The sequence below is a fragment of the Dendrobium catenatum genome, unplaced genomic scaffold (genome assembly GCF_001605985.2).
Source record: "Dendrobium catenatum unplaced genomic scaffold, ASM160598v2 fragScaff_scaffold_1090, whole genome shotgun sequence".
Classification (NCBI taxonomy): Eukaryota; Viridiplantae; Streptophyta; class Magnoliopsida; order Asparagales; family Orchidaceae; genus Dendrobium; species Dendrobium catenatum.
Genome location: NW_021319552.1, coordinates 1,161,432 through 1,181,577, shown reverse-complemented (window position 1 = coordinate 1,181,577; position 20,146 = coordinate 1,161,432). Strand labels below are relative to the sequence as shown.

General features: G+C 39.0%; 2 pseudogenes; one reads left to right on the top strand and one right to left on the bottom strand.

The window, feature by feature from the left end:
• Positions 1 to 1,265: 1,265 nt before the first annotated feature.
• On the top strand, positions 1,266 to 16,467 carry LOC114580552 (annotated as a pseudogene).
• Positions 16,468 to 16,487: 20 nt separating this feature from the next.
• LOC110111239 lies at positions 16,488 to 18,958 on the bottom strand (annotated as a pseudogene).
• Between the last annotated feature and the right edge of the window lie 1,188 nt (positions 18,959 to 20,146).

The following is a 20,146-nucleotide window of genomic DNA, read 5'->3' as shown; positions in this document are numbered from 1 at the left end:
AGATAAGCCATTAGAAGGAGAAGAGAGAGGGGTGGGAAGGATAAGAGACTTAACGAATGCTTGCCACAATTCTATCTTTCCAACCACCACCCGATAAACCCAAATAAGTTCAACTCTCCGACATGCTCCACTATCCAAAATTTCACAAAGCACTTCAAATGACTATTCATTCTTATTTATGCAAAGAGATGACATATCATTCTTCTTCCCAACACAAACCACAATCATAAAATAGCACAATATAATCATTCTCCCAAACATTCATGAAACTTGCCAACCATCTCCAAAGCACCACTACATTAAGTCCATACATATTTTCATAAGAAACATAAAATGACATGGATATTCTTTAATGCAACAATTACACAAAACACTAAAGATTTAGCAGATAATGCATAAGTATCACATCAAAAATTATAATCCCAAAGAGTCAGATAAACCTCCAATGCACTTGTTCCAACACAATCAATATACACATAGAGTGAACAACTATCCTTTATGTGAATAACTTTGATAGTCTATAACTTTGATAATCAACTCATTCTTCCAAACCATGCAACACAATGTATTTAGTTCAGATAGCTAATTCATCCATAATTTATAATAGCCACGTGTGTCGAAATCAAACATGAGAATATTCAACTCTTCCAATACAAGATCAATGTCGGGTTTTTTTTTTATATATAAAGTAAATGGGCTCAAATAATGAGTAAGAAGATTTGTGTCGATTCGATGTAATAAACATTGCATTTCATCAAAAATAATAATAATAATAATAATAATAATAATAATATTCTCCAAAGATCATCATAAGTAGGAATCTGTGCATGAATACAAACCTGAAATAATTTTTCATTCTCTTTTCAATTACCGCCATGTATCAAATGCACTAAAATATATATGTGTAGAGAGAACTTGTTTCATATGAAGGTTAGTTAAGCTCAAACTCCAAATGACTAAGTGTATAATCAAACATATGTAACAATTAAAACAAAACCAGTCAAATTTAAATAGAATAATTAATGCTAAAATATCGTTATTCTAAAGAGTTTTAGGACTATCACATATATAAGCAATTTATATTAAAATGAGAATAACAATATTCCATGTGGTGTGTGTTGGTGTGCTTGTGTTGAATATACGTGATAAATTGTTGATATTCTTTGAATGTGTTTAGTGTTGGCTGTGTGTGTGAAATGTGTTATAACTATCGATGAAGTGTATTTCCTTACTAATTTGATAATGTTTGTGTGTTGTACTATATATTGTATTATATATATATATATATATCACAAATAATATTAATCTCTAAGAACCAATAATGAATTACAAAGTTATTATCATAAGTGTATGAGGCTACTTCTGAAAATTTCTTCATAGAAAAGAAATTCAGAATAAAACAAAACAGGCACATGAAATCTTCCTTTTCTGAATTCACATTGGAGGGGATCTTATCAATACGCATTATCACATGGACATATAGCTAAACAGGAGAGCAAAACCTTGTATAAACCCTGTCACTTATTCATGAACCAAAGCTCTTTGAAGGAAAACTTTCCAAAGAAACCCTTGAAATATTCTATTTCTTTTCTTTATTTTGGAGATGCGAAGTTATTAACTAAGCAATGATGAAACTCGCTCATCACGAAGAGTGTATATCAATGTCTAGATTTATAGAGCAAGGGACCCCTTAAACAAAACGACCAATTCTCACAAAGATCTCTAACTTAAAAAAGAAGAAGAAGCTTTTATGCAACTATAAGCTTTATGAATTATGACCCATGTAAAGCCTCAACTCAATCAAGACTCTATAACCTCTCTTTTTTTTATGACATTCCACCAAACAATAGATATATAATATTCATAAGACCTTCATGAAGTAAACTAAAGTGGATATCATCACCTTATAATCACAAACCATCACAAACTCTCCGCATTCATGCTTTATTGAAATCATCACAAAAAAAAAATTATTTAAGATTTACCAAAATTTTAGAATGAAAGAGAGCAACTACGATCATCCAAGACTTAACATTACACCTCAAAATGAGTTGCCAAAGTTTCGATACATAAACTAAAACATGTTGATATATACTAACAACATATGTTTCAAAGAAAATGGCCAACATATCATAACTCTTCCATTATAGCATTCCATCGAACACTTGGTGTGCAATAGTTGCAAGATCACACAAAACAAATCACCATTAAAGGCCATGATTTACACACCTATTTGATTAAAGCCACTTAAGTAATTTGCACAAGATCTTTCATGATTCACATAAGAAAAGATATATGCATCTATATCAAAAGAAGACTGAAAGAATTTCATTCTTTAGATTTTGTAAAGAACCCAAGCACAAGACATGTTGATTCAACCAATGCTCATGAAGTACAAAAGTCATAACCATATATACGATTAAGCAAAACCATGTAATCCAAGCTCATGACCCTCTTGGAGACATAGAAATTGTGAGATGTAAAGCATAACCTCTTGGTATCCTCACTTGATCAAAGCTTGAACGTGCACATCTCCAACAAGCATTACAGCAAACACCCCATATGCATGCCTTGACAAAGGATTAACATGGTTCCTTATGACTTGCCACCATTCACACCTAAAGCTTTATGCTATGTGACATGATTCATATTAATTGTTTGCTACCAAGACAACACAAATCAACCCACACTTTGTCTACACCTTACAAAATCGTTTATGATTAGCAATAACTATCCTCCTCTCCCAAAAGCACTAGGGTATCACTTGACAACCAAATAAATACAATAAAACTGAACAACAAGAAATGATAGGAATGCTTTGTCAAACTGATTCTAAACAATCAAATCATTTTAACTTCATATTGATGAAAAGACACTAACTGGATAAGGAGAAGAAAGAGAGCAAGGGAAGAAGAAAAAGAATAGAAGAAGAAGGAATAAGAAGAAATATAAGAAGAAGGGGAAGAACACTCACAGAGAGCAATTCGGTCAGTCCAACCGTCGACAGCGTGGGTTTGATCCTGGGCGACTTAAGATAGGAGGAGGTCGTCGGGTTCGGTCTGGACCGTGCGAAGCCGGGGAGGGGAGAAGCTAGGGCGTCGGCCTTGGTTGGATCTCGCGAACACCAGGGAGAGCGAGAGAACGGGAGGTCGGGGCCTCTGGGCTTCTGCGAACCAGAGGGAGAGGGAGAGCTTCGCCTGAGCTAAGTCACCCGAGAGAGGAGCTTTGGCTCCTCCTGCTTTTTTTTTTTTTTTGCAAACCGAGAACCAGAGAGAGGGAGAGCGCGGCTACCCACACTAGAGAAAGAGAGGAGAGCCGAAAGGCTTGCGGCTAGGGCTTCTTTTTTTTTTTGGGCCAGAGAGAGTGTCCCCTCTATTTCCCGGTTCAGGAATGATTCCAGAAAAATGCTCGGGAAAATCAAATGGGTTTCATTATGATCCAATCAGGCTGACTTGGGTTGGACTTGAGTTCAAATCAGTCTTGATTTCACTCAAATTGGGTCAAATTGGATACGCCAAGGTTAAAACAATCTACTCGAGCTCAACTCGACCAAATTAATGCAATAAAAAAAAAACAGATCCAAGTTAACGTCGATTCGAATTAAAGCAAACCCAATGAAGACTGATCAACTCAATTGAATGTGCTTGAGGGCAAAATTAAGATAAAAACGAGGTCAACAAGCTCTTGGACGGGTTGGTGAAAAGACTCGAAGCATTAGTAAAGTGGGAAAGAGTGTTGGCTAAGCAGGAAGCATTAGCAGGTGTGGCGTCTCCAAAAACCAGAACATCATCAGTGTAGAGGAGATGATTAATTGTGCAACCATTTAATTGAGGCCCTAAAAAAGGGGTTTAGTTTGAAGTAGGCAGCAAGAAAGCTCATCCATGACAATACAGAAAAGTAATGGGGATAAGGGACATCCCTGACGAAGGCCCAAGGAGGACCTAAAGCCATTGAGAGTGCAATGAGCCCTAATTTCATTAAAGAAAAATAGTTACATATGAGTAAAAGAAAAACCTATAAGAAAGGAAAAGAAAACCTTCCAAAACAGATGCAAAAGAAACAAAAATGTTACAAATTCAGCTGAAAAAAGGTTAGCCCAAACAATGGGGGAAATCAAAATCGGGCTCAGGGTATTGCCAAGAGAAACGGACTCCCTCTAGTTGCAAAGGAAGAATCACGAAGAGATCACAGAGGCGTCACGATGCATGCCACTGCCATCCAAGGGGGCAAAACGTTGCATCATTGCCCACAAAAACATCCAACCGAATAGCCACAGTAAAGTTTCAATAGAGCACAGCAAAACGAGCTTTGAGATGATCAAAATGTTTCCATCTCCTCACCTTGAGGAGGATAGTTTGTCGAAGGATAAAACAGATCCTGGAAGGACTATTCCAAACATTATCAAATCGACGAGAATTCCTTTCCTTGTATAAATAGTAAATCGGGCAACAAATAACAAGAAAACAAAAATTTTTATCACAGCATGAAAAATCTTAAAAACCATCTATGAAATCAAACGTCTGCAACAGGGTCGGTCTGAGGAGGAAGCATTCCAGCACATGCAGCTGTTTGGAGATAACAGCAAATGAAAATCCACAACCAAATAACAGATGCAAATGAGATTCAAGACCATCTTGACAAAACGGCCAAGCTGAATTGATATCAATATATCTAATATGAAGCAAATATGCACTTTTCAACCTTCCTAAAACAGCCAACCAAGCATAGGAAGAAAATCTTAGAGAATGATGTTTATGCCAAATAATTTTGTACCAACTAACCACCTCCAAATTACCAAAGAATCTCCATAGAATCTAGCATAGAAGGTAGAGAAAGAAGGATTTTGTAAGCCATCCCAAGACAAAGCTAGTTGCTCTCAAATGGTAATATCGGATATCGTAGAATGAAGCGATTAAGGGGAAGTGGTGGGGAGAGCCCATTGGTTGTTGTTGAGATAGCATTTGACATAGGGCAACTCAAGCCTAATAGAAGGAAAAATATCATGAAGGGATTTCCCGTTACACCAAGGGTCCCAAACCATAGAAAAATTGCAATTAGTTGAAACAACCATAGAAATTGAGCTCTTAAAAGTCTGAGCAGTAGAACATAGCCTCTTCCAAAAATTTAGAAGGATTAGACGGGAGATGCTTCCATGGGGATAAATATTTTTATTTAAACCAGGAAATGGCCAAACAATCCATAGTAAAGAATCTCCACAAAAAAGAGCAATTACTAGTATGATAAAGAGCTTCAATAGATGGTATGTCGAGGCCACCCAAATGTCTGGGAAGAGCGGTTTTGTACAAACATATTAAATGAAGTTTCCTCTCAGAGATACGGCCGTGGAATAAGAACCTAGAGCAAAGTCTCGAAATAACAATACACCATGATTTGGATATGATGGATCCTCTGATCCAATAAGTAATCGTGTTTGCAATAGTAAATTTTAAAAATTGGACTCTGCGTGCAAAAAAGAGAAACTTAACTTTCCAACCATCAAGTAGAGCAATAATTTTACTCGATAGTGGTTGGAAGTAAGTGGAATTAAGCCGAGTGTGGGAGATAGAGATACCCAGGTATTTAAGAAAAGAGCTCACATCAGGGATGCCCAAAATATAACAGATCACCTCAGGATTTAAAATATCTTTAGAAAAGAAGATTGAGCTCTTGGACGAGTTGGTGAAAAGACTCGAAGCATTAGTAAAGAGGGAAAGAGTGTTGGCTAAGTAGGAAGCCTTAGCAGGTGTGTCGTCTCCAAAAACCAGAACATCATCAGTGTAGAGGAGATGATTAATTGTGCAACCATTTAGTTAAGGCCCTAAAAAAGGGGTTTAGTTTGAAGTAGGCAGCAAGAAAGCTCATCCATGACAATACAGAAAAGTAATGGGGGTAAGGGACATCCCTGACGAAGGCCCGGGGAGGACCTGAAGCCATTGAGAGCCATTGATGCAAATAGAGAAGTAAACATTGGAAATGTAGCCTTTAACCCAATTTATAAATTTATCCGGAAAACCCTTCTGCCTCATTCTTTGAATCAAAAAATCATGGGACACAAAATCTAATGCATTTAGAATATCCAATTTAGCATATAAACTATTACTGGAAGAATTGAAGCCTTTGAGAAGCTCAACAACTAAAAGAATATTATCAGTAGAACACAACTTATGAATAAACCCTGGCTGGCTATCATGAATAATGAGAGGCAACACTTGTTTCAGTCTATTAGCTAATAGTTTAGCCATGATCTTATACAGCACATAGCAGAGAGAAATGGGCCTATAGTCAGAAATGAAAGACACATAAGCACCTTTAGGAATTAAAGTGATTGTCGTGGCCTGACCCCTCTAGGTAAAAAACCATAATTATAAAAATACATAACAGTTGTTCAGGCATGTGGGTCTATGATGAGTCAAACTCTTTTATAGAAGACAAAAGAGAATCCATCAGGACCAGGAGTGGAGGAATCATTCCCTCCAAAAACTACTTTTTTAATCTCTTCATAAGAGAAAGGAGCCACCAAGAAGGTTGCCTGATTGGGAGGGATACAATTCCCAGAGGGGATTGAGAAGTTATCAGCATTAATTGATTTTGGAGAGTTGCAGTGACCTTAAAATGTTGAATGAAGGAAGCTGCAATATATTGATGAGAAGAGAGGGTGTCATTAGCATCAAAAATTTCATAAAAATTATTCAAATTCCTTCTGCACGAATTTTGTCATACAAAAAATCAAGATCATCTTCCCCCTGAGACAACCATCTCGCTTTAACTCTCTAAGAGATCCAAGAAGCCCAAGATGCATGAAAGCTGGCTAGTTGTTCATTAATATCTTTAAGAGAAGTGTTTAATTGATTGTCCAAAGGAGAGGTTCGAATGTTGGCAAGGCAAATCTGATGTTTATTTTTCAATTCCAGAATTGAGTTAGAAATGAAGTTGGAGGAAGCCCATGGTTTTCAAGGGATCTTTTAAGGTCTTGCAGATAATGTTGGAGGAAGGAGATAGGGCAGCTAGTATTATGCTGGGAAAAATAGTCAAGACTTCATCCCAAAAATCATCCATAAAAGTTCAGTAATACTTGAAGAGGAACCGATTAGGGGGATTAAGATAGGTGGATGTATAGATGATGAGGGGGGAGTGATCCGAGCACACATGTTGAGTAACATTATAATGGGCACAAGGGAAGAAGTCCATGAAATGAGAATTAACCAACACCCTGTCAAGTATAATGTGTATAAGCTGATCAGTCCTCTGATTGAACCAAGTGTAGTACAACCCAACCGAAGCAAGGTCATGAAGGCCACATTGAAAGATGATACCATTAAGCTCATTCAGCCTGTTGGCAGGTAAGGGGGTCCCACCAACTTCATCTAATGTTTGATAAATGAAAAAAAGTACTTTCTTATCCATCTTTCTACTATCTTTCAATAGTTCCATTTGGGTTATTTATAATGCTGCTTAATTTTGATGCTTGATATAACATTTTTCAACTATCTCCCAACTAATCAAATAATGCTTCATTTGAAGACTCTAATTCTCGTCATTTTCCTTTGTTAGATAAGGCACTTGTAGATTCATACTACATACCATCAAACTTGGTTCTAGTACCTCTTGTTAGAGATAAATTGTTTGTAAGAGTAGAAGAAGATATGACAAAAGAAGAGAAACTTTCATTAGACTTCTTTCTCTCTTACATCAAAATGACAAGGCCAAAGATTTTTTTTATACTTGTACAAAGATCATTCTAGATACACAAATTAGAGATTTCTATAATAAAAGTTCAACTAAATACTACCAAAAATTATTTCATATTCTAGAGATTTCTTCCATACAATTCCTTAGATACAAAAAAAAAACTTGATAATTAATTCTGATTTATATTTTCTGGGCCTTGAGGGTGCGCTCGTGGCTGACAGTCGCCTGTTACTGTAATCGGCTATTCTTACCGAGCTTCAAGTTTTGATACTAATTTAACGTGGTAGTAACTAGTAAGTGGTAGAAGGAGATGCCAGAAATCAAACAGTAACACAAGTTTTCAAAATGCAAACGCGTAGCTTTTTATTCTCTTCCACTCATCTTCGTAAGGATACTGATAAGCCTTCATTATTCTCCACTACCACTGTGAAACTTTCTTTAGGCGCTGCAGCCACTACCACTGTAGCTGCCGCTCCTTTCAATTGCCTGTAACTATCAAGGGTAGTTTAGGCTTTCGCTTTATCTTGTTTACACGGTGTATTTAATGACCGGTATTGCTACAGTAAATGATATTTGAATTCCTTAGCCAATGTTAATGGCTACTTCTCTGTTTCCTTGCTTAGTTCTCGTTTGCAGGTCAATGGAGATGAGAGGAGATAGTTTCTCATGGTATCAGAGCTACCTTGCCTAACGGCTTTCCTTCTTTTTTTCTTCTTTTTGAATGGGAGACTCGACGGCGGCTTCCCCACCTTCCACACCTCCGGCGATCATTCACGAAACTCAGACCAACCCCGAAGTTCTCATTCCTCCCACCCTCAAGTTTCTTCTCTCGAACATTAAGAATGTCATACGCATTCAGCTGTTCCCGGAAAACTATCCCACATGGCGCTCCGCCATCCAGAAACTGTTCGTCGCAAACAGTTTCTCCAGCTATCTTGACGAATCTCAACCTCCGCCACCCAAGCACCTGCTAACTGCAACCCGCCAGCTGACTCTAAATCCTTAGTTTTCTTCTTGGACTCTCGTTGATTAGAATCTATCTGTTCCTCTGTTCTCTACCATTTCTCCGTCAATCTTGCCTTATGTTCTAAATCTAGACACCACTGCATCCATCTGGAAAACACTTGATCAACGATTCTACTCCACCAATCGATCCCGTGTAATCCAATTAAAAAATGAACTCCACTCGTTATCTATGCAGAACAAATCAATGACTGAGTATCTCGCCTCCGACAAAGTTCTTGTCAATAACATCAGCGCCGCCGGTGGATCTGCCGATAATGAAGATGTTTTGCATTACATTCTGAACGGCTTACCGCCTGCTTACCAATCTTTCACGACCTTCATCAGATCATCCCTTCATCCGATTAGTTTAGATAATATCTATTCCTCACTTCGGAGTGAGGAAGTACATAAGACGACTGATGCCGTAAAAGAACTATCATTCGCTGCCTCTTTATCTCAACCAGATCCAACTATCGCTCTGTATTCCAACCGAGGACGTGGTTGAGGTCGTTACAACGCCTCTCGTGGTCGTGGGCGCAATTCAAATAATACCCGTACTTCACGACCACTTCGTTTTGATGGACAATGCCAAATCTGTGCCAAAATAGGGCACTCCGCTGTTACCTGTTGGCATAGAGGAAATTTTCAGTACTCCTCTCCAACACCTACCACAGACGTAGCTCTCGTTGCCAACAACAACCCATCGACAGATACAAATCCTTGGTATCTCGACAGTGGTGCGACTGCTCATCTGTCACCGTATCCCCTACCGCTCCAGCAGCCTTATACAGGTAAAGATCATGTGTTGGTTGGCAACGGTGCACCTCTACCAATCCATCATCTCGGTAATGGCTTACTTCCCACTCCCAACCATAAGCTTCTACTTACTACATTACTTTACGTTCCAAATTTAACTCATAAGCTACTCTCACTTTCTAAGCTTATTCATGACAATAATTGTTCCATTGTTTTTTTATCATCTCGGTTTTCATATCAAGGATCCGAAGACCAACAAAACTCTTCTCAGTGGTCCCTGTCGTAATGGACTTTATCCAATTTCGCTCGCCTCTACACCTCCTCGAACCGAGGCCAATTCTATTACTGTTCCCACTCCCTCCTCTGCAACGACCTGACATCGTCGTCTTGGCCATCCACACTACAAAGTTCTTCAATCTATTTCCAGGCAGCAACCTAGCTTATGTATTTCCCCTCTTAGTTCTAAATGTACCTCCTGTGCACTTGCTAAAAGTCACAAACTTATCTTCTCCCCCTCCAACCATGTATCTAGATTTGCTTTGGAATTATTACATATAGATGTTTGGGGTCCTCCGATTCTTTCCTATGATGCATATCATTATTACTTACTAATTATTGATGACTATACAAAATTCTCGTGGCTTTTCCCTTTAAAATTAAAATTAGATGTTCCACAAATCTTAACACAATTCATTCGTCAAACTCAAAAACAGCTTAATCTCTCTGTTCGTATTATCCGCTCCGACGGTGGCAAAGAATTCGTGAATAATACCTTAAAATCTTTCTTTTCCTCTACTGCGTTATACACCAGCTCACCTGCCCACATACGCCTCAACAAAACGGTGTTGCTGAGCGCAAACACCGCCATCTCATTGAAACAGCCCGCACTTTGCTCATTGATGCTAAACTGCCTCCCAATCTCTGGACTGAAGCTCTCACCACCTCCGCATACCTTATATACAGGATGCCTTCATCCCACAATCCAAACTGTTCTCCATTCCAACTTCAATATAACATTAAACCACACTATAGCCATTTGCGGATATTTGGCTGGCGTTGCTACCCTTGGCTGCGTCCATATTCTCCACATAAACTAGCTCCATGTTCCTTACCCTGTATCTTCCTCGACTAAGCTTCTACTACATATAAAGGTTACAAGTGCTATCACTCAGATACCGGGAAATTATACATCTCCCGGCACGTTTCCTTTGATGAAACTATCTTTCCATCCCAGCTTCCTATCCCGTGGTCTATACCAAGTCCCTCCACTGTACCAAGTTCTCCCATTCCACCCTTTCTACCAGTTCCAATACAACACACCTCCTCACATTCTCCTACAATCTCTTCACAACTTAGTGCTTCCTCTCCACAGATATCATCACAACTACCCTCCTCTACCTCCTCTTCTTCCACCTCTCCACATATTTCTTCAACCAATCAGCCCAGCTCTAGTTCCTCTTCCATTGCACCACATCATCCTATGGTCACCCGGTTTCAAACTGGTTCTTTAAAACCTCATCAAATTCTAAATCTCACGCACATAACTGAGACCATTCCCACTTCCTTTACCACAGCAAACAAATCACCTCATTGGCGGAATGCTATGTCTGCGGAATACAATGCTCTCACTACTCAACGCACTTGGTCCCTCGTTCCTCCTCCTTTAAATCAACAAGTGCTAGGCTGCAAATGGATCTATAAAATTAAAAGAAACACCGACGGTTCCATTGCTCGACATAAAGCGCGCTTAGTCCATCAAGGCTTCCAACAAGAATATGGGATCGATTTCCATGAGAAATTTAGTCCTGTTGTTAAATTTCCAACCATTCGCATATTCCTAACCGTTGCACTACATTTCGATTGGTCAGTTCTTCAATTAGACGTCGTCAATGCCTTCCTTCACGGCAAGCTTGACGAAACTATTTACATGGCCCAGCCTCAAGGCTTCCTTGATCCACAATTTCCTCATCATATCTGTCTCCTAAATAAAGCTATCTACGGTCTCAAGCAATATCCTTGTCTTTGGTTTGCCACCTTGACAAATTATCTACTTAACATTTTCATGTCAGCACATCCGACACCTCAATTTCATCCAAAGAAATTTTGAAAGTCTACATATTAATTTATGTAGATAATATCCTAATTACCGACAATAATTCCTCATTTATTTCATCTCTCATTTCAAATCTCCACCTCAAATTCCAAATCCACAATCTGGGTACTCTGTCTTCCTTTCTCGGTATTTCCTTCACTTGACAACCTACAGGTTTTCATCTCACTCAAACCACCTATATAGAGGACCTCCTCCTAACAGCCTCTATGAGCAACTGCAAACCTATCCAAACTCCAATGCCCAGCAAACTACCCATCGATCCTTCTCTTTTACAACCGTTTGCTCAACCAGCACTATTCCGACAATTGGTAGGCTCCTTACAGTATCTGTCATCCAGTCGACCGGACATTGCCTTTGTTGTCAACAAATTGTGTCAGCAAATGCATTCACCTCTGCTTCTCCATTTTCAGCTGCTCAAACAGGTATTACGTTACTTAAAAGGCACAATCAACTACAGTCTGTTCTTTCCAAAAACAAATCTTATCTTGCATCATTCGCTGATTCTGACTAGGCCGACGACACTCTCAATCACAAATCGGCAACAGGTTATTACATTTTCCTTGGCCAAGCTTTGATTGCCTGGACCGTAAAGAAACAGTCAACCGTTGCTAGATCCTCTAATAAGCAGGAATATCGGTCGCTAGCGGCTGCCGCTGCAGACCTCATCTAGGTTCGTCGACTGTGTGGAGATTTTCAAATTACACTGGAGCAATCTACTATCTTTTGCGACAACATATCTGCTCTTTCCATAGCTCAACATCCCATTTTTCATGCTCACACCAAACACATTGAAATAGACCATCATTTTCTTCAGGATAGCATCCAGGCGAAGCATATTGCTGTTCATCACGTTGCCAGCGATGATCAAATCGCAAACATGCTTACAAAGCCTCTACATCATTCCAAGTTCAACACTCTTCCCACCAAGTTAATGGTTGTACCACCCATTAACTTGAGGGACGGTGATAAGCCTTCATTATTCTCCACTACCACTGTGAAACCTTCTTTAGGTGCTGCAGCCACTACCACTGCAGTAGCCGCTACTTTCAGTTGCCTGTAACTATCAAGGGTAGTTTAGGCTTTTGCTTTATCTTGTTTACACAGTGTATTTAATGACCGGTATTGCTACATTAAATGATATTCGAATTCCTTAGCCAATGTTAATGTCTACTTCTTTGTTTCCTTGCTTAGTTCTCGTTTGCAGGTCAATGGAGATGAGAAGAGAGAGTTTCTCAGATACGTATTCACTATAAAGATACACGATGCGTAAAAAAAAACGCCCAAGCAGCTAAAAGGTTCAAAGTTTAGTTGAAAAAACAAATAGGAAAGTGGAAAGGAAATATAAAAGAGTAAAACGTGCAGTAAGGTAAGATGTTCCTTCAGGTGCACATAATATAAGATGCACGGCTTGAATTAGAGTCTATGGTATTCCATACTAAATTACTAATCTTCATTAGTTATGTAGATCTCCAGCCGAGTTTTTCATAAGCTTGAGAAACTAGAGTCAAATTCCTTGGAGGTAGAGAAATCTGAAGCAGCGCCTAACGCGAATCAGTGAAATTCACGAAGCTGTCTTTCTGTTTTTTTGAAGAAGCTACAAAAGATAGCAAGAAGGAAAAAACAAATTATCAACAACATCCAGAAAATACCCAAGAAAAGTTTTTCAGATGCCTTAACCAACTTAACAAAGCCGAATTCCAAAGCAAGTATTTTGACATACTCTTTGATCAATAGCTCCATCCTCATGTAACTTTCCCCTTTGTTAATAGTAAGGAGAAAATCAGTAAGGATATTAATGAGTTAAGTGAGAAGAAAGTTCTTCATCCTGATATTAGCCATCTTTCTTCTAGGTAGATCTTTCACCGGTCCTAAGATTTGTAGTTTTTTGAACAATTTGTGATTAGAACCAGTAGAACCATTCTCCTTGAAAGAATCTGTTTTTCCCTTCATTAATACAACCTTTTTAAAATTTAAACTAATTTCAAAAGTAGGAGTAATAATTTCCCCACAAACACCTCTCGTTCCATCATTAGTAGCCTCTATTTCAATAGTTCTCATAGCAATATTTGAAGGCAATACAGAATTTGGTTCATCAACTACCTTTGACTCAGTCACAATATCAGATGAAGGAAAATTCGGTACAGGAGCCAATTCTGTTATAGTATTAACAGCATCCGCTCCTTCATCCAATATCTGTTTAAGTTTGAATTCAAAATTTGAATTTTGAGCTTCCAACGGTACCTCAAACAAAGGATGATCCACGGGATTATCAGAAGCATCCAAAGGATCAGCAAAAAAAACATTTTCAGACCTATTAGCATTTTCTTCTACACCCAATTTTTGTGTAAGATTGAATTCAAGTTTTGAATTCTGAACTGCCAATGGCTGAAGAACCGAATCAGACGATGGGGTAGTAACAAATTCAGTTTCAGCAAAACTGAATTCCCTCATTTCGCTTAACAGAGCATCCGATCTACCATAATTCTCGGTATTAACAGCAGATGTAACAACATTCGGTTCAGCCTTATACCGAGTAACAGCTTCCACTCCAATATCCTGATTCAATTCCTTTAACAATTCAAATTTTGAAATTTGAATCTTAACTGATTCCTCTCCTCCATCCTGATTTTGAGCATTCTCTACTCCTTCCAGGAACCGTGAATCAATTTCTGAATTAGCAGAATCAGGAAACGGTATGGCTTGATCAGCATTTGATTCATTAGCATTTTTTTCTTGTATATATACATAGATGTTATCATGTTATGTTAATTTCGTTTAGTAAGTTCGTAGCTAAATGTTCTTTAATTAATCCGTTTTATTTCGCTTGATCCATGGGGGATGATTTTAAGTAGCACGTACTGAGAGGTAGCTTATTCTTCTTGCCAGCAGGAATAAGGTACTCGGCATCCTTTAAAGTTTTTATTTTTCCTCACGTACTCGGCATTCAGTGAAGAGATGGTTGCCCTCTTAGACCAGCAGCTGATTGTCTTGTACGTCATCACCCTCAAGCTCAAGGAAACCATCGAGGCTAATCTCTGCAAACCCCAGGCAAAGCCGATAGCCAGGCCTATTCCCCTCGGCTTGTACAAGTACAATCCCGTGCTCAAACCCATTCTCACGCCTCAGCCGCCACAGCCGCCGCCGCTTGACTCCACACGGATCATCTCGATCCTCAAAAAGATCAACCAGGCCCGACAAGACAACGCTTCCTCCCCCTGAAGACCCTATCCATCTATCGCGTCCCCAAATCCCTCCGTGACGTTGATCAGATTGCCTACACCCCTGAGATCGTCTCCCTTGGCCCCTACCACCACGAATGCTGCCGCTTCCGCAGCATGGATCGCCACAAATGGCACTCCCTTCACCGCGCTCTCGCCCGAACTGGCCACAACATCCGCCTTTACCTTGACGCCGCCCGCTCCCTCGAAGACAGTGCCCGCTCCTGCTACGAGGCACCCATCTCCATGTTCTCCGATGTGTTCGTTCAATCCCTCGTCCTCGACTCCATATTCGCCCTCGAGCTCTTCCGTGACGTTGTCCGTAAGGGCTTCCCAGGTCTCGGCTACTCCCCCAATGACCCCGTCTTCGCCGTCCGCGACATCATGCACTCACTTTAACGCGACATGATAATGCTCGAAAATCAGCTCCCTCTCTTCATCCTTGACTGGATCCTTGCCCTCCAGCTCGGCTACGAGCCTTCTTGCTCATACCTCGTCGCTCCCTTCACGCTCCACTTCTTCAACCCCCTTATGCCCACCGACGAGCTCCTCCCTCCCACCACATCTTCTGGTTCTCTCTACAAAGCCGGCAGGAGCGGATCCCTACATTGCCTCGAAGTCTTCCGCCGCAGCCTCCTCCCGTGTCCCACGCCAGTTTCCTGTCCACACCTGAGCTGCCGTGGCAAGCAGTCCACACGACCTGTTGCCGCCGCTTTCCCAACGCCCATCTCCGATGCTTGCTGGCTTCCAATCGCCGACAAGCGGCGTCGGCAGCTCATTCACTGCGTTGTTGATCTCCGCGACGCCGGAATCAAATTCCGGCGTCAAACAGACGTCCAGTTTTGGGACATTGAGTTCAAGGATGGCGTCCTGTACATCCCCCGCCTTTTTATCCACGACGGGACCAAATCTCTCTTCCTTAATTACATAGCCTTCGAGCAGTGTCATTTGAAGTGTGACAATCACATAACCTCATACCTTATCTTTATGGACAACCTCATCAACTCAGAGGAGGATGTCGGATACTTACATGACAAGGAAATTATCGAGCATTTGCTCGGGAGCGATGGGAAGGTAGCTGATATGTTTAACTGGCTTTGCCAGTAGGTGGTGTTTGACTGCCATGATTGCTACTTTTTGAAGGTATCGGAGGAGGTGAATCGCTACTATAATAATAAATGGGATACTTTGAGAGCCAGCTTTAACCATAAGTATTTTAGCAATTCATGAGCTTTCATCTCTTTGATCGTTATTGTTTTCCTGCTTTTGCTAACTGCTTTACAGACGTTTTATATTGTTTATCCCTATTACAAATAAAGTAGCTACTTTTGTTCTCCTATGACTTCTATTAATAATTTTATTAGTTAATTATTATCGCCCGTTCCACTGTTATTTATTGATTTAAGTTTGATGTCATATCGAATAAGTCCCGAGTGATGTGGCCAATGTATCTCTACCTCTGTGTGGATAGTCAATTATCCTTGCCATTAAGTGATTCAAACCTAGCTCTCATTAGACTATATCTTCACATTAATTTTTGCGTGCTAAATAATTTGGGCGAAATTTTTAAAAGGAGCATAATTCATAAATATTTTAAGGATAGGAGCATAAAAATAAAAAAATTTAAAAAAGAGCAAAAAAATGAACATGGATCCTGTTTTATAAAGAAAACGCAAAGGATGATTGCATTTTAATTTTTAAAAAATTAAATTTCTTTTAATTAAAAAGTATGATGACTTAAATAAAAATATAAAGCAAATATAAATATAAATTAAAAGTAATTTATTTATCATAATTATAATATATAAATTTAATATACTTTAATTAATGCAGTAGGGTTTTGCGTTTTCTATAGAAAATGCAGTAGGGCTTTGTGTTTTCTTCAGAAAATGCAATCCTCCTTTGCGTTTTCAACAAAAAATGTAGTAGAGCTTTGCGTTTTCTTCAAAAAATGCAATATTCATTTGCGTTTTTTTTAGAAAATGGGATCTCTGTTCACTTTTCTGCTCATTTTTAATTTTTTTTATTTTTCTACTCCTATCCTTAAAACATTTATGAATTATGCTCATTTTAAAATTTTCACCTAAATAATATAAAGTTATTAATTTACATAACTCAAACTTGACATTAAACAGATGTCAGTTTGACTTGATGCAAATACTTACCAAAAAAATTACTGCTAAGATATCTTCCAATGGAAAAATTATTATTAGGTCTGGCGTTCGGAGGCGAATTTGGACGCACCATGTCAGCAGGACTCCGGTGCATCCGGGTGGATCCGGCTGCCATGACACATTCGGATTCGCCTCCGAACGATTTGAACACCGGACCTCTAACTTTGAATCACTTAATGACAACGATAAACGGCTATCCACGCAGAGGTAGAGATACATTGGCCACATCACTTGTGACTTATTCCATATGACATCAAACTTACATATTTAAATAAAAGTGGAACAAACGATAATAAACTAATAAAAGTTTTAATATAAGTCATTAAAAAGCAAAAGTATCTACTTTGGCTTGTAATAACTATAAACAGTATAGAACATCTGTGTAACAGTTAGCAAAAGCATAACAATAGCAGCGATCAGATAGATGAAAGCCCGTTGATTAATAAAATACTTATATGTAAAGCTGGCTCTCCAAATATTTCATTTATTATTATAGTAATAATTCACCTGCTTCGATAGTTCCGACAAGTAGCAATCATGACGGTCGAACACCACCTCATGGCAAAGCCAGTTAAACATATCAACCACCTCCCCATCACTCCCGAGCCAATGCTCGATAATTTTTTTATCATGCAAGTATTTGCATCCACCTCCGAGTTGATGAGATTATTCATAACAGTAAGATATGAAGTTATATGATTGCCGCACTCCAAATGGCACTGCTCGAACGTTATGAGATTAAGGAAGTGTGATTTGATCCCGTCGTGGATAAGAAGGCGGGAGATGTACATGACACCGTCCTTGAACTCAATATCCCAAAACTGGACGCCTGTCCGGCGCCGGAATTTGATGTCGGCGTCGCGAAGATTAGCAACGCAGTGAATGAGCTGTCGACGCCACTTATCGGCGATTGGAAGCCAGCAAGCGGTGGCAACGAGCCGTGCGGATTGCTTGCCACGGCAGGTCAGCCGTGAAATAGAAGCTGGCGTGGGGCATAGGCGGAGGCTATGGCAGAAGACGTCGAGGCAATGTAGGGCTCCGCCGCTGCCGTCTTCGTAGGGAGGATCAGAAGACGAGGTGGGACAGTGGAGCTCATCGGTGGGCATAAGGGGGTTGAAGAAGTGGAGCGTGAGAGGAGCGACGCGGTATGAGAGAGAAGGCTCGTAACCGAGCTGGAGGGCAAGGATCCAGTCGAGGACGAAGAGAGAGAGCAACTGATTCTCAAGCATTATCATGTCGCGCTGGAGCGACTGCTTGATGCTGCTAAAGGCGAAGACGGGGTCGTTGGGGGAGTAGCTGAGATCTTCGAAGCCCTCAAGGACGCCGCGGAAGAGCTCCAGGGCGAATATAGATTCGAGGAAGAGGGGTTTCAACGAAGTCGTCGGAGGACTTGGAGATGGGAGCATCGTAGCATGAGAGGGCACGGTCTTCGAGGGAGCGAACGGCGTCGAGCTAAAGGCGGACGTCGTGGCCAGTTACACAAACTTTTCGCTTCATCTTACACAAGCACCACCCTTTTCAAGGTATACATTTTTTTTCTTTTCGAACATCACACACTTGATTCACTTTTCAACACATACACACTTTTCCTTTCAAATCCTCACAATTCTCTCTTCCAAATTATACACAAGTTCAACTAAATCTCTACCTTTACACACAAGTTTAAAAACAACTTTACCTTTACACATCACTTTTCAATATAGGCATAAACTCTATATCTCTAAAACTTCCTAAAGATATACACGTTACCTTACTTTTCACTTATTCAATTTTCACCTTTCCAAAATGCACAAGTTCCACTTTTATACATTTCATCTTTCAAGTTTCAACAGAAACATACACATTTTACTTCCTAAAATTTTCCAAAAGATACACACACTACCTTTCAACTTATACATACATAAGTCACTTTTTTATATCCATACACTTTACTACTCCACATTTACACATTTCACCTTTCAAAAGCATATACAGTTCACCTTTCCAACTTTTACACATTTCATCTTTCAATAGAAACATACACTTTTCACTTTCCAAAATGTACAAAATTCTCATTTCTAAAAATTTCTTACAAATCACCTTTCAAAGTAACACAAACCTCTCCCTTAACACAAGCACTTTTCAAAAACATTTCATTTTTATATTTTAATATACATACTTTTCACTTACCAAACATTTGTTTCTTTTCATGCATGCACAACAAGATTCCATTACCTCTCTTTCCCAAATATGACAACTCTTATTAGAAATGTGTAAAATAGGTCATCAAAACTTTCTCTTGCATAGATATAGAGTATAATAAAGTGTATCAAAATTTTCAATATACATAAAACCCATGTTATTCTAAAAGCACCCATAACTTCTCTTTCAAATCATCGTATGAGAATATGCAAATTGTTTAAACCATGTCTCAACTTGAATATCTATACAAAGTTTAATAAAAAAAAACAATTTCAACAAAATTCTTTTCAAAATTCAAAGTGTACTACCAATGCAATCATTGAACTTTCTCTTTAAAGATAATGCAACAAACACAAAGAATCTTGACAATAAATGACACGATTATATGAAGAAGAAAACATTTCTTACAACCAACAAACACCATTTCATCTACTCCTTTTATTTCAACAATTGTGAAAGTGTTATTAAAAGAAAGAGAAGTTGGAAAACTTCATTTTCTCCAACACTCATGAAATTTCCCAACATAAAGCTTACATCCTTGTATTTGAACTACGAAAACTCAAAATTGAATTATGAAGCATGTTGTAGAAAGAGACCACTAGATGATTTTAATGGGAAAATCAACAAAAATGTGAGAGCAAGTATCTCTCCAAACATTAAAATACATTTTCCCTAAATCATCAAGCATATGAAATTGTAAATTAAGAAGTGACAAAAACTTAACTATCATAAAGAAAATCCACCAATATCAAACTCCATAGAGCAAAGAAAACATAACAGCCCATATATAAATTGCCACAAGTTTCTATCAAATAAGAAATTTTGCTTTTCCATATTCATAGAGAAGATCTACAAAATAAAACATCATGGCCTTGTGAAGGATTTTGCATTTTGCTATGAATTCAGAAAATAGTCTTTCCCAAAGAGAATGTTTTCAAGCATGAAATCTGTTAATGCAAGATTATCCTACCATCTCAAATTAATTCAAGAACATATGCAAAATCTTTATT